Source organism: Pleurodeles waltl, chromosome 9 (assembly GCF_031143425.1).
Source record: "Pleurodeles waltl isolate 20211129_DDA chromosome 9, aPleWal1.hap1.20221129, whole genome shotgun sequence".
NCBI classification, from domain to species: Eukaryota; Metazoa; Chordata; class Amphibia; order Caudata; family Salamandridae; genus Pleurodeles; species Pleurodeles waltl.
In genome coordinates, this window is record NC_090448.1 from 227,899,899 (window position 1) to 227,912,254 (window position 12,356).

Sequence of the window (12,356 nt, forward strand, 5' to 3'; positions counted from 1 at the left end):
TGTGTGTGTGTGTGTGTGTGTGTGTGTGTGTGTGTGTGTGTGTGTGTGTGTGTGTGTGTGTGTGTGTGTGTGTTAGGAATGGGGTATTTGGTTGGTTACCCCCTGTCCAAGCAAGGACCCTCACTCTAGTCGGTGCAAAGGAGAAACACACCTGGTTAACCCCGGCTCACCCCCTTGGAAGCTTGGCACGAGCGAAAAGGCTTAACTCAGAAGCAATGTGTAAAGTGTTTGTACCTACACACACAGTAATACAGTGAAACACTACAAAATGGACACCACACCAGTTTAGAAATATAGATAATATTTATCTACATCAAACAAGACCAAAACAACAAAAAACCAACATACACAAGTCAAAATATGAATTTTCATAGAAAACAATGAAAACGTTGATTTTACATAACGTACCTGGTTTGTGTTACAAATAAAGCCGCATGGGCGAGCCTGCGTCGGAAAAGTCAGCGATGTGTTGATTCCTAACTCGCAAGTGAAGCCTTGCATCGTTTATTCTCCAGTCAGGTCAGTGATCCGTCATTTTTTTTTTCCTCGCAAGAGAGCAATGCGTCAATTTCCGGACAGGGAACCTCAGATCCGCGCCAATTCATGATGACTTTGACGCCCAGGAACAAGGCGTGAGAAATCTGGTTGCACTGTGTTAGAAAACCCCGCTGCGCAAGTGGGTGTTGTGTCGTTCCTCCAGCTGAGATGCGTCGATCACCGAGCCGCGAAGCGGGTGGTGTGTCGTTTATCAGACGAGTTGCAGATGGGATATCGTCAATTCCCCTGCATGGCGTTCTGTGCGTGGATTTCAGCTCTTGTTCTGCCAACCTCACCTTTCAAGGGCCCAGGGACTGGATAGGGCACCACTTGGCAGGGCAGGAGTCTCAGCAGAGAGTCCAGGTGCTGGCAGAGGAAGTCTTTGATGGCCCTGAGACTTCAAAACAGGAGGCAAGCTCAGTTCAAGCCCATGGAGATTCTTCTCAATCAAGAATGCACAACAAAGTCCAGCCTTTGTCCCCTTTCACAGGCAGAACCAGCAACTGTAGGATAGCCCAACAAAGCAAAGACACACGCAGGGGCAGCACTTTCCTCAGCTCTTCAACTCTTCTTGCTGGCAGATGTTCCTCTTGGTTCCAGAAGTGATCTAAAGTCTGGGGTTTTGGGTCCACTACTTATAACCCTTTCTGGCTTTGAGGTACGCAAACTTCAAAGTAAAGTCTCTGTTGTTCACAAGATCCTACCTTGCCCATGCCAGGGCCCAGACACACACCAAGGGGTTGGAGACTGCATTGTGTGAGGACAGGCACTGCCCTTTCACGTGTAAGTGACCACTCCTCCCTCCACTCTAGCTCAGATGGCTCGTCAGGATATGCAGGCTACACCCACGCTCACTTTGTGTCACTGTCTAGAGGAGATTCACAAACAGCCCAACTGTCAGTCTGACCCAGACAGGAAATCCACAAACAGGCAGAGTCACAGAACGGTTTAAGCAAGAAAATGCCTACTTTCTAAAAAACAACTTCACTAAAAGATGTATTTTTAAATTGTGTGTTCCCAGAACCCACACTCCATATTTCTATCTGCTCGCAAAGGGAATTTGCACTTTAAAGATATTTAAAGGCAGCCCCCATGTCAACCTATGAGAGGGATAGGCCTTGCACAGTGAAAACCGAGTTTGGCAGAATTTCACTGTTAGGACATGTAAAACACATCAGTACATGTCCCACCTTTAACATACGCTGCACATGGGGCTACCTAGGGCCTACGTTCGGTTGCCTTCCATGTATAAAAAAGGGAAGGTTTAGGCCTGGCAAGTGGGTACACTTGCTAAGTCGAATTGGCTGTTAAAAACTGCACACACAGACACTGCAGTGGCAGGTCTGAACTATGTTTACATGGCTACTAATGTGGGTGGCACAACTAGTGCTGCAGGCCCACTAATAGCATTTGATTTACAGTCCCTGGGCACCTATAGTGCACTTTACTAGGGACATACTAGTAAAAAAAATAAGCCAATCATGGAAAAGCCAATTACACATACACTTTACGCAGGAGCACTTGCACTTTAGCACTGGTCAGCAGAGGTAAAGTGCCCAGAGTACCAAAAAACTGCAAAAAACGAGTCCAGCACACATCAACAACCTGGGAAGCAGAGGCAAAAAAGGCAGGGGAGACCATAACAAGGATGCAAGGTCTAACAGTGTGTAAAAATTTCTGGTGAAGTCCGACAGACGCCTCACATTTTATCACAAAATACATTAATTAGAGGGGTGTATCATCCCACACCCTCCTCCCCTGAAGCTACGCCCCTGGGGGCCCACGATCCAGTGGCTAGTCCACTGCCGCTGGCTGAAGAGGATGAAACAGTGGTGGGAGAGCTCAGGATCACAGAAGGAAGCCCTTCACCTCATAGCTCAGATCACCATTGACAGGAACCGCCTGCTTGAAAAGATGTTCGATGAATCAGCATGTCTATAGGCGGCAGAGGAGATTTGTGGCTGCATTGAAAGCCATCCCTAACCCCAATGCTTTTATTTTTCTGGTTGGAAACTGACCCCTTTAAATATACCAAACAAAGCGTACTGCCTGTTTTAAAACGTTGTCACATTGTGTCATTTATACCTTAAACTACCACATAATATGTGGAAAGGATACCTGACTTTACAAAGGAAATTTACTTATGATAAAGTCTAATTTATCTGCTGTTTTTGTATGGAGCTTAGACACTGAAGAGGCCACTTCAGGAACAATAATAAGCACTGACAACGCCTATTAGGTATGGCTTTCATTTTAAGTCCGAACTAAAAAAAAATCAAAAGTTTGCTGCAGTAAAAAAAAAATATATATATATTCTGTACATAATGGATCTAACAGACAAAGCACTTAGGGCCAGATGTAGCAAGGTCAGAATTTGCGATTCTGAAATTGCGAGTCGGTGTGACTCGCAATTTCAGAATCGCAAATCCTGATGCAGAACGGTGTCTCAGACACCGTCTGCGACTCGCTATGGGGTCGCAAAGACCCACCTCATAAATATTAATGAGGTGGGTCGCATTTTGCGACCCCCATAGCGAGTCTCTGCACTCATAGGGATGGTGGCCTGCTGAAGTCAGCAGACCTCCATGTCTGCGACTGCTTTTTCAATAAAGCAGTTTTTATTTTTTATTTTGCAGCCCGTTTTCCTTAAAGGAAAACGAGTTGCAAAATAAAAAAAATAACGAAACCATTTGGTTTCGTTTTTTCAGTGTAGGCAGTGGTCCATTGGACCACTGCCTGCTCTGAAAAAACCTCTTTGGCAACATTCACAAAGGGGAAGGGGTCCCATAGGGACCCCTTCCCTTTTGCGAATGAGTTACCACCAGTGTGACACTGGTGGTAACTGCGAATTGCTTTGCGACCGCATTCGTGGTCACAAAGCAATTCTGCATTGTGATGCGAGTCACAAATAGGAAGGGAACACCCCTTCCTATTTGCGAGTCGCATTCACAATTTGCGAGTCGGTACCGACTCGCAAATTGTGAATGTGCATCTCAGAAGGCTGTTTGAATGGCGCAAACGGCGATTTTCGCAGTTTGCACCATGCAAACGGCTTACTACATCTGGCCCTTAAAGTCTTGTGGTTCAATGTACTTTTGATATGAGCAAGAGCCCCTCGTTCAATGCACTGCAAGCATTCCACAGGAAGGAGAATAACGCACCAAACTGTCCGTAGTCTAAAGCAAAGGAGTAGGGGTGGAGTCAAAATCTACTTTCTGTATTTTAAAGAATTGGTGACAATAGGTCTCACAGACATCAGATATGTCAAGCCAGACATAAAAACAGCACTCATGCCCCATGATGCACCGACGTTCAAGCATTAAAAATACATCCGGTTTACAAGATATGATTTATGTTATTTATTAGATGAGATCAGTATGTAGAGGATGATAGCATAGGAGTGCAGAGCTTGTAAAAGCAAACTTTACATTCCTCAATGTATGTTTTACTGCGTGGGTGGTATGATTGAAAATTAATGCATTACTTTCTTTTTAAAGGTAGGCTCGTGCATTGCCTCTAACATACACTGCTGCTTTGCAATGACAGATAAAAACTTTTTTTTGTTTAATAGACGTCAAAATGTAGTTTATTAATGAATATATTTTGTACTATATGAATGTTCACCTCCGTATCTAATATGTAATTAGCAAAGTTGTGCCTGGGCTTTGACGAAGAACTAGCCTATTCCTATTTAAGTGAAGCTTACATGTAGCCGTGATATCTATTCTAATGATGGAACAACATCATTGCATTTTATCTAGGCTAAACAGACCCCACCTATTCAGAGGTTGATTCCTAGTTACAGAGTTTAAGGTAGGGCACCATGGGCGTTTGCTGCTGGTAGGCTGGTGCACGAAATGATAAATTAGTAGTTTAAGCATTGTTCAGGTTACTAGGGAAACATGGTCGTTCCTAGTGTTTTCGTTTGGAAATTCGAACCAAGCGTTATGACATCACACAGACGCTGCCTCCGAGTTCACATTGTTCGACATGGCCTACCTATGTTTTGGTGAGCTTGGTTCTCATGCTAGACGGAGTCTATAGTAGTCTTACTAACGTTCAACCCATTTGAGAAGGACATGTAAATTATACAGGGGAGAACAATCAAACAAAAACTTAAATCCACTGGGATATGTATTTATTTCACAAACAATGACCACACAGTGAGAATATGTGGGGCTCTCCCATCTGTGTTGGAACCCTACATACAGAACTCTCTCATCTGCTGCAAAAAAGGTCAGACATTGCGCATCTCTCACGTGGGGGAGTGGAGGAGTCCCCCACATTAGGAAAGGGCCACGTGTTCAACTATGTCCTGCGTTTGCCCCGCTTAGAAACCTAGCCTGGTTCGTTCATTTTACTGGAGTGGTTAATTTGTTAAAAGTAAATTCAATGGCTCAAAGTAGTCCTAAAAGCCTGACACTAGCGCTGCAGGATACCGGCATTGCCATATACCAAGGCTGCCCAGACGCGATTCTACTGCGTGTCTCTCCGTTGCACCACCATACACTTCCCGTCTTTTAATCTCACTTTTGAATGTAGTTTTGCATCCCTGGTTACTCCTGTTGAAGAAGATATGCTAATTAGAAAATTATTAATGACGTTAATGTGCTTGAATAATGAAAAGTTTGTAGAGAAATTAATCGTGGAGAAAATAATGTGCACGTTTGAAAATGTGCCCTCAGGGCATGCCATGTATACGAAATTGTACTAACAATAACTGAAACTGTATGAAATGATGAAAATATACAAGAATAATGTAGTAATATGTCATATTGAGATGTATAACCTATGTTTTGCTTTAATTTATAGTGCTAACTTAGCCGAAATCATGGCCTAGTCTTCCTAGGCCTCGCACTCAGAGAGCAGATACAATAACCGCGTTTGGAAGAAGCTGCTATACCTTGAACTGCCCGATGTTAAAGTTGCTTAGCTAGAATTTTCTGCAATGTACCGGCGGACCGGAGATGAAGACAATTTGATACAATTATGTGTAGAGTAGGCTAAATGTACTTTCCCAAGACTGGAACAATGGAGGCACTGACTGAAGAGGAACATGCAACAATTTTGATACCTGAAGAGCCGGAGGATGAGAACATCATATAGTGGACCAATCCGCATCTTGTGAAAGGACTGATATTAAAATTGGTAGATTTGGTAAACAAATACAATAGGTTAAAGTCGTATCTGCTGACTGACTGAACAATTAGGAATTAGGGGGATGGACTGGGAGACCCTAATAAAAAGTCATGACAAGGGGGCTAAAACTTAAAATGTGAGGGGAGAATTAATTACGTCAGGAGACGCTGTCCGAAGTTCTGTCGTTGGGCTCATACTCTGTGAGTCTGATGCATAGCTGACCAATTGATGACCTGAAGATGAAGACTGACTTTGTTGCTGATCCATTATGTGGATAGGTAGCTATGAAAATGTGGCTGACTAATTTGTGCCTTTTCTTCTTGGTACCAACTGCACTGATTGTAGAATTCTTAGATAGATTTTTTTCCAAATTAATGTTTTTCTCTAAATTGTTTTGCATGAAGCCCCACATGCTGATGTTAATCTTGGTTAGGTAGGCTGATAGAGGTGACGTTGGCAGTGACAAATGACTGACGAGCTATTTGCTGAACTTGATATTAATGATGGTATTCTTTTGGCGTATGTAAGTTCTCCATTAACGAATTAATAATTGAGTTGATTGAATAAAGATTAATTTAACAGATGATTTAGAATTGTAATCAATAGAGAAATAAAAAATTGTTTAACTCTTTACTGAGTTGTGGTTATTCAATGAATAGATGTTTATAGATGTTGTTAATTGAAAGTTAATGGTTGTTTATGCTGATTATTGATTTCGATAGTCACTACATGACTAGGATAATCCATACGATTCAAAAGATTCATCGACCTATATGCGTCCCCTTATAAGTTTACTTACTAAGGACCAGGGGCACTTGCACTCCCTTTAACACCAGTTTCCTTTCTCCTGTTTCTGACATTCTCTTCAGTTCGGTGTTAAAGACTGATGATTAAAAAATAAATTCCCCAAAAGGAGTGACGGGGTTTTCGCTTGCACATTAAGCGTTGATTGAGGACTTTGAGGTTGGTCTCCGGCCCGCCCCAAGTGCTGGTCTTGTCAGTACCTCATGTCAGTCTGTGGTTGCTGGTGGGGGCCGCTGGTAGTCATTTTTGTGTACGGACACTTATTTTTCCTCATCCGACATTTTCCAAGAATAAGTGAGTAAAAACACAAAGGAGAAAGAGGGGGAGGAGAAACATGAAACAAATGCCACCAAGGCAGGGAACTGCAAGAGTGGGATGAATGGGCAGGGAGTGCCTTGGAGTGGGTTAAAGAGGCATGAGGTGGATTCAGCACAAGCTGCCTCGGTATTCGGTGCGCTGACATTCAATAGAGCCGGTCTGGATTCTGAGCGGCGCTTGGGGGCACCGGCACTCATTATTTTACAAATTAAGCACTGATGTGCTGTTGCAAACGTAGCAATGGTCTATTCTCTGTTTAACTGACATGTGAAAGTGTTGTCTGTTTCTGATGTTCCTCCTTCAAGTCTACTGTGCTTTCCCTCAAGAGCCCGCATTGTCCCTCTATGGAAGCTCCTGGCACTGGGAAATGTGGGGACATGCAGGGTTTCAAATTAGAGTATGAAAGTGTAGATGCTGACTATCCCAGAGTACCTATTTTCCAATGATATATGCAGGTACTCTCCTATTAAAAGTATTTCACCAGCGCTAAAATGTGCAGGTACTCTCCTGTCGTACGTGAGTTAACGCACGAGGCCGGAGGGACAGAGCTAGTCTGTCTTCTATGTTTAGACGCCTCATGACGCCACGACCAATCTGTAACGAGGACGGTCGTGACGTCAGGGGGCGGCGCGGCGGAAAGGCAGAGGCGCGAACAAAGCGCGGTGTTGCGGCCGGCCGGCTGCTCGTGGGCCTTATTTCTTGTGGCAAGAATAAAAGATATTAACATGAAATCTGCCTCCCTCGCATCCTTCATACTTGCCACTACAAATGGCGACGAGGGTCACAGCTTCTACCAAGGCCCACGAGTGTAGCCCACCTTACCTGGTGTTTCGGGAGGCCAGTGGAAAGCGCTGATATCTCTTCACTGGGGACTACGTGCAACCCCTAAGGCGCTGATGCTGCGGTCTCCACATGATTGACTTTGACGACTCCTACCGTTCTGCGCAGCCCAGTAGCCTCCCGCTTTCCGGCCATGTCGCAGACAGGTCATATCTGCGTACCTCCTCTCTTCCTGGACTCTCCCGGTAAGCCATGCATGAAGTGGAAAGGATGGCTGCGCGCATTTGAGAACTATATTATCTCAATTGATGGTCAGGGGTATAGCCCCGAACGGAAAAAGTCTTTGCTATTCGGACTGTTGGGGAAGGCTGGACAAGAGGTTTTCGATAGCCTGCCGGTATATGTGAATCCCCATGGAGCCACAGCTCCGCTGAATGAGTACCAGGAGGCTGTACGGCGGCTTGAGCTGCAGTATGCAGAGGAGTGCAACATCATGGTGGGGCGCCATAAATTCGCACTGCGGAAACAAGAGGAAGGAGAGACTATCGAGGAATATATCGCATGTCTACGTGTCCTAGCTCAAGATTGTGAATTTGCAGTGATGACTGATACGTACATTAGAGACCAGGTGGTGTTCTACTGCCATTCAAAGAAAGTGCAGGAACGTTTGCTTTCATGCAGGAATCCTTCGCTGAAGGACGTAATTGCCATTGCAAAGGCAGTGGAACGCTCCATGGTATCTTCCAAGGAACTGGCGAACACTAGTCAGGCTTCAAATGTGTTCTATGTACAGGACAGCCGTAAACATGTGCCCGGAAATTCAGAAAGGGCAGCGAGTGATAGAGGGGGAGGCAGGAGGCAGCTCGTCTGTTATAGATGTGGGTCAAAAGATCACTTAGCGGATAGCAGGGCCTGCCCTGCCGTGCACAAAAGCTGTTCTAAATGCAGGAAGTTGGGCCACTTTGCGGCAGTATGCAAAGCAAAAAAATATAATACGGGCATGAAAGTGAGCTCGGTAAGCGAGAATGATACTGATGCGGATGCGGACATGGTGTTGTCCATTGATGGTGAGGACGGTAGAGTGAAGGGTCCCATTGGCTCCGTCATGATTGGTGTGATAAAATTGCCATTTACGGCTGATTCTGGTTCCCCCCTTACCCTGATCTCTGATAGGACATTTGATTCGAAGTGGCAAGATGTACGACTGCACGAGACGGATGTGAGTCCAAAGGCCTTCGGGGAAACGACATAGTGATGAAAGGTTACTTCTGGGACTCCCTCACCTTTCGAGGGCGCACTGTGAGAACAAAGATATATGTGGCTGAAAATGGGAGGAGCCTTGTAGGATGGAAGGACCTGGCGAAGCTAGGTGTGATGCTAGTCCCTGGGGCGGAAGATCCCATAGTTCTGAGAGATAACTGGGTCAATTATGTGCAGCCTGATGATTTACATGATGGATTAGCTGAGGTCCTCGAAATGTTTGACTCCGTTTTTGAAAACAAGGTAGGGTGCGTAAGAGGATTTGTGCATGCTATACGGCTAAAAAAGGGTGGCCTACCCATAAAACACAAAGTCAGAACAATTCCTCTTTCAGTAAGGGGGGAGCTTAAGGCTGTTCTTGATAAGCTGAAAAGGGAAGGAGTAATAGAGGAAGCAGGTGCATCAGAATGGGTGTCCGCAATCGTGGTGTCCAAGAAGAAGAGGACAGGGGACATTCGGTTGTGTGTAGACCTGCGATCACTGAACAGAAATATCCTGGTGAACTGCCATCCACTGCCCAACATTCAGGAGATATTGTCGGCCACAGCAGGATCGAAGTTTTTCACCCTGATAGACCTGAAGTCTGCATACCACCAAGTATGTCTCACGGAGGAATCCAAGGAACTTACCACCTTTATTACCCCGTTTGGAGCATACAGGTACATCCGTCTTCCATTCGGCCTTGCATCGGCCTCGGGCGTCTTTCAAAAGCTAATGGACCTCCTCTTCTGCGATATGAAGGGGGTTGAAGCATTTCAGGACGACATTCTGATACACACGGAAGACGAGAAGGGGCACTTAGAACTGCTGCGCAGAGTGTTGGAGGTGCTACAAAAAAGGGGGATGACAGTCTCCAAAGACAAGTGCAAATTCATTAAAAACAAGATAGAATACTTAGGGCACGTGCTTACCCCAAATGGCATCGCGCCGAAAGATGATTTAGTGAGGGCCATACGAGATGCCCCTTGCCCAGGAGACAAAGACACCTTGCGATCGTTCCTGGGACTCAGCGAATACTATTCCAAGTTCATGCAAGGATACGCAACCACTGTGGAGCCTCTAAGGAAACTGCTACGGAAGAACGAAAAGTATACGTGGACACAAGAACAAAGCGCTGCCTTCGAATCCGTCAAGCAGGCAATCGCCGCGGCCCCAGTATTACGACCGTACAACAAGGACCTCCGGAATGTAATCACGGTTGACGCCAGTGCCAAGGGAATCGGTGCAGTATTTTGCCAATTCCAAGGGAAGAAGGAGAACACTGTTGCATTCATATCGCGGTCATTGAGCGAAGCAGAGAAGCACTACAGCACCATCGAGCGGGAGACGCTCGCGTGCGTCTGGGCCGTGGAGAAACTGAGAAAATATTTGTGGGGCAGGGAGTTCGAATTAGTCACCGACCACAAACCCTTGATATACATGATGGACGGTGAAGGACGTGGCAATGGCAAAGCCAGCTCTAGGCTCCTACGTCTACTGTCTAAGTTGCAAGAATATCACTTCACCGTCAGACACATCAAAGGGGGCCTCAACTGCAGGGCGGATTGCCTATCTCGCATACCGATCCCGGACGAGGAGAATGATTCCCTGGACGACACGGAGTGCGTTGTGGCAATGGTTGACGCAACAGCCATGTGCGAGGGATCCATATCAGAGGAAGAATGGTTGACGGCTCAGGAGAAGGACGGGACTATGCGGAGGGTGATGGACCACATGAAGGCTCATTGGCCCCCTATCCGGAACTTGCAGGGGGCACTCAGAAGTTTCCAACAGATTAGTCCCGAACTCACCATCGAAGGCGGCTTTGTGAAGAGACACGAGCTGTTTCTACCTCCGGAAAGCTTAAGAGACAAGCTAATCAGGATTGCCCATAAAGGCCACCCGGGCAATACCGCTACAAAGAATCTCCTCAAGCAGTACTACTGGTGGCCAGGGATGTGCAGCGATGTCAGCAGATTCATTGATCGGTGTGGACCGTGCTTAAGGGCCGATAAGCACTGGAAGACGACAAAAGGAGAGTTGCAGCTGGTGGACATACCTGCCGGCCCGTGGAACAAGATTGCCATCAATTTTACGGGCCCATTTACAAGGCTACCTGACGAGTGTAGACATCTCATCGTCCTTACGGATTACTTCTCCAAATGGATTCACTACAAGTTCGTCAGGGAAGTTACCACTGAACGAGTGATCAAGGCATTGACGAAAATTTTCGCGATTGAGGGACAGCCGAAGATCATGGTGTCGGACAACGGCACCCAGTTAGTGTCCAGGCGGATGACGGATTTTCTGTCCAGGTTGGGGATTAAGCAAGAGAAAACCCCGCTGTACAGCCCGAAGAGCAATGGGCAGGTTGAGCGTATGAATAGATTCCTCAAAGAGGGCGTGCAACAGGCGATCGCTTCCAACATGAATGTGAAAGCGTTTCTGGCGGACAAGGTGAACACTTTCCACAACACGCCCAGTGAGGTTACTGGACACACTCCGTTTTATTTGATGAGAGGGAGAAGATGCATGAGTGAGCTTACCCCCAAATTAAATAAGTGGTATGACATGAACCGGGAAATTGAGGCAGAATCTGATGAGAGATTGAGAGTCAAAGCAAGAATAGTGGCCAAACAGGAAAACAATAAGAGGTACGCTGACATGGTGAATAGAGCCAAAACTAAAAATATAGCGCAAGGGGATTGGGTATTGGTGAAGAAACCCAACAGGGTGATGAAGGGGGAGTCTGTGTTTCAAACCCCGGTGCGTGTGCAAGGAGTGACAAGAGGGGCAGTCTGCCTGGAAGGAGCGGGGTGGCGGAGCAAGGACGACATAGTTAGGCTCAAGGCTGGGCAAGAGAAAATCATCATGAAAGATGTCCGTGTGGATGGGGCCGAAGGCACGGATGATGTTGATGAGTGGCAAACTCACGAAGCCAGGGATGTAGTCATTGATGAGGAGGAATGTGTGAATACGCCTTCCAGGCCAGGAATAAGTGGACAGGCGAGTGCGGAGCGATGCGAGAAGGCATGGCGTGGCTTGACGGCTGCCTCAGGACAGAATGGCTGCAGGCCCGAATCTGTGGAGAGCGACAGTCACAATGTAATGGGGTCAAGCCTAGAGGATGCGTGCGCCGTCAAGGCGAATTCACTTCAGTATGTTACTCCGAGCAGGCCAATTAGGCGTATCCGAGCACCCAAGAGGTTCGAAGATTTTGTTATGAGGTGAAGTTCCTTAAGTTTCTTGTTCTGTTGAAAAGGGAGATGTCGTACGTGAGTTAACGCACGAGGCCGGAGGGACAGAGCTAGTCTGTCTTCTATGTTTAGACACCTCATGACGCCACGACCAATCTGTAACGAGGACGGTCGTGACGTCAGGGGGCGGCGCGGCGGAAAGGCAGAGGCGCGAACAAAGCGCGGTGTTGCGGCCGGCCGGCTGCTCGTGGGCCTTATTTCTTGTGGCAAGAATAAAAGATATTAACATGAAATCTGCCTCCCTCGCATCCTTCATACTTGCCACTACATCTCCCTTGCGTA

The 12,356-nt window shown here is 46.4% G+C and overlaps 1 protein-coding gene across 3 annotated transcripts in view; it reads right to left on the bottom strand.

The window, feature by feature from the left end:
- Positions 1-12,356, bottom strand: part of FRMD4B (FERM domain containing 4B) — an 892,718-nt gene that overhangs the window by 879,276 nt on the left and 1,086 nt on the right. The gene's annotated exons all lie outside the window — the stretch shown is intronic.